Genomic DNA, 3,814 nt, shown 5'->3' with positions numbered 1-3,814 from the left:
CCCCCCCCCCAAACAAGGCCACCCCCTTCCCCGCCCTACCCCACCAAGGCCACCCCTGTCAATGTTCTTTTTCAAAGTTGTTTTTGAAGAATATTTCAATTTTTTTAGAATATCATTTTTATGAGAATCCACTTGTTTTCCAAGAAAATATTTTTCATGGCAAAACATTTTCCATCATACCAAACACACCCTTAAAGTAAGATCATATTCCTCAATCATATTAGCTAGCTAGAGGTGTCAATGATTTTTTGTTTCGAAAAATCTAATTTTGGTCATACAAAATAAAATAAGTGAACATGGTACAATATAAAATAACCGTCCTAACTGTCCCTTTGACTCTAGCTCCTTCACCTTCAATACTTCCTTCACCCTGAGAAGAACTGGTGTCCTCCATTCATCCTATTAAATGGGATGAAAGAAGCATCATAAAATGTGATAAGGTTGATTGAGACAAGGAAGTACAAATTTAAATTTACCAGTTTTATTGTGTTATCATATTCCTTGAGACAACTAGTAAACTCTGCAACATCTCTCTTTTCAATAGCGGCTGCCAAACCCTATCATTGCAAAAGTATTCTCCATAATCATATTTGGAACACATAATGATCCTAGATTTAATACAAGCTATATGGCATAACATTAGAAACTTGCACTCGCGCATACCTGAAAATGTTGTATCCAGTATCTGCAAAGCAGGATGCATGAAACATATATATATCATGTCCCATTGAAATCTTAAGAGTCTTGACAGAAAAATATACTCTACCTGATTTCGCTCCAAGGTGTTGTTAAATGCAACAACATCAACTCTAGAAAGTTGGCAAATACCAGCATTCAGAAGATGCCCTCTAACTCCATACTTCAACAAGTTGTTTCTGATGGAGTATGTTCCTATCTCCTCAAACATTACGATTGATCTTTGATATCTTTGTGACAAATACAGAATGCAAAACTTGATCAGTTATTCTTTCCATGTTCAACAATACAAAATTGTATTACGTACTACTTCAAGAAGAAGAATCTTACTTACCTACTTTAGCTGAGTATTCTGCAATTTTCTGCCTGCACTGATTTGAAGATGATGTTAAATCCATAATCTGGAAAAGATCAGTTGTTTTCTGATAGTAAATAATAGCCAGCTCTAAATTGTTCTCGTGTTCATATAATTTAGCAATTTCGTAGATCCAAAAGATTTTTTTATGTATCTTTCAAACGTATAATGAAAACATTTAGCAGCCATCTATTGAAAACAACAAAAAGAGCACATCTGAATTCTCATCAACAATATAGTTGTACCTGGTAATGTCCTCTGGTCGCGTTTACCCTTCCAATGTCCAGAATTAAATGTGTTGCTTTCTCTAGACATGATATTGCCTCTGCAAAAAAATAGATATATATCCATAAGACGTTCCCGCAACAGACAAGATTTGTACTATAGCATAATAAAGCAACACACAACCTTTCAAATTTTTCGTCATCTTGTAGTAATCAGCAGCGATAACGTAAGCACGAGCAGCCTCATATTTGTGATCCAACTGATAAGATAAGAGAAAATAGTTTTAAGAATTTAAGGTTTTGTACAAGAGTTATAACGAAGAGGATAAAAAAAAACATACCTTCAGATGACAACTTGCTAATTTCACATATACTGCTCCAACTTGATCCCCTGAAAGACAAAACATTGTAAGATTAATGAGCATCTAATACTTTATAAAACAGTAAGTCATCTTTTATAGATCCTACAAGAACAACAATAGCATGCTCACTCCCTAGTTGAGTTGCCTATATGATCCTCTATATCCAATTTGTCCATTAAAATCTGTTGGCACCTGACCCTAATTCAACTTTAAAAGCTAGCTCAATTAGAGAAAATTACAAAAGTCCATATATGCAAACCACCCGTCCCTTCCCAATCAATGTGGGACTTTAACTCACTCTAACACACCCAACTAGAGCATGTAGGCCCGGGAGTAAAAATATTATACCGGAACCTAATTTAACCCCAAAAACTAACTCATGAGCATTCAATTCCACTATTCAAAAGACAAATTAGGAATTCTCTAAAACTAATTACGGATCATCTTAGACCTTGCTACATTATATTCCACTATCAAACAAACAAACAAATGGAGTATTTCGACTTATAATTAAAAAAGTGAAGTTGATTTATCTATTAGTAATGGTAAAACAAACATGATTTAGTGAGTTCGAAGCAATCAACAGCTTTATGGAGTAAATGTGCAGCGTCATAGTATTTGGACCCGAAAAATCCCCAACCGCATTGAGTTTCTTCTCAGCTTTCTTCACCAATTCTTCTCCTCTTGATATTTGATCTCCCATCATGAAGAGGTTAATCACTACAATAGTGAAGCAGCAAACATAATTAGTAACCAAAAAAATTAAAAAGTATTAAGAATTGTTTAGTGGTAAAACAAACCTGATTTATTGAACTTCAAACTATTAGCAGTTCCCTGAGTTTCTTCACCAACTCTGATATCTGATTCCCCATTGTGAAGACTGAAGAGAATTCTCTAAACCGAATTACAACATCCTATTTAATACCCACCCTACTTACAAATACTAATTTGACTCAAAATAGAAAACATAGAATTGTTTGGAAAAATAATAAAGGCTCAAAATTACCATCCTTATCAAATTAGGGAATGTATTCCTATATTAGTAGAATAATATATTGTTATTTTAAATTATAAATTAAATTTATATTTATAATAAGAATATTTGTGTAATTCAATAATTTTCCCATAAAAGGACTAAAATACGATGGGGTTGATTTTTAAATTGGATTTGAAAGTGTTAGTTTCCGAGACTTCCTTGCGAGATTATTATTGGGAATAGTTTAGCGAAATTGAAAATTGGATTTTCAGTTTTCAATATTTACTTTCCTTTGGCCACAATTTTTTTTAAATATACTTGGTTATATACTTTGGAAATAATCCTTGGTTATATAACTTTGTTATTATTTTGCAAATTTATTTTGACAAACATCCCAAGTTTCTCGATACTAGAAAATACTAGTATTTTGACAAAATTTTAGTATTTCGGAATTTTTAAAAATTATCTCAATTTTTTATAGGGAAAATTATGCGGTTAAGAAAACTTATACTACTTAATTAGTCATCATAGCTATATTTTGCTATAATTGCCACTCGCAACTAGCATTAACCATTAATTACATGGACTGACTTTGAGTTTGTATAATTCGCCACATTTGTATAATTAGCAACTAACAATTGTTCGTTTGATTTATATTTGTATACGATGGTTTGTATTTGTATATGACAATGATTTCCTTTAATTTTTCAGTTTTATCACCATATACATTCAATCTTTTTGTGTATAACTTTTTAAAGTTTGTATAAACGTGTAGTTTTCAAATTTTGTATAATATAATTTATATAATGTAATTTGTATAATATAATTTGTATAACTATTTAAAGTTCATATGTTTTTATTTGTATCAATTCGTTATTTCGAGTTTTATCATATTTGTATAATTCCAAACTTTATATTACCCAATTATACAAAAACACGCAAATTATACAAACGTACCTGTGAATTATACAAATGAGATGCGAAATATACAAATTATTTCTCTCTCTCGCTTGCCTCTCTCCTCCCTCTCCCAATATCGCTCGCCTCTCTCCTCCCTCTCCCAATTTCGCTCGCCATATATACACATACATATGTATACCAGTTACATATATACAATTATCTAACTGATATACATATACACTTCACCTCTCTCCCACTCTATGCCCTCTCTCGCTTGCCTCTCTCATCCCTCTCCCAATCT

At 32.2% G+C, this 3,814-nt stretch overlaps 1 pseudogene; it reads right to left on the bottom strand.

Annotated features, from left to right (window-relative positions):
- LOC125847052 (alpha-soluble NSF attachment protein-like) overlaps positions 1-2,353 on the bottom strand; it is a 3,142-nt pseudogene extending 789 nt beyond the window's left edge.
- Positions 2,354-3,814: the final 1,461 nt, after the last annotated feature.

The sequence above is a fragment of the Solanum stenotomum genome, chromosome 12 (genome assembly GCF_019186545.1).
Source record: "Solanum stenotomum isolate F172 chromosome 12, ASM1918654v1, whole genome shotgun sequence".
NCBI lineage: Eukaryota > Viridiplantae > Streptophyta > Magnoliopsida > Solanales > Solanaceae > Solanum > Solanum stenotomum.
This window is presented reverse-complemented; position numbering and strand designations above follow the sequence as displayed.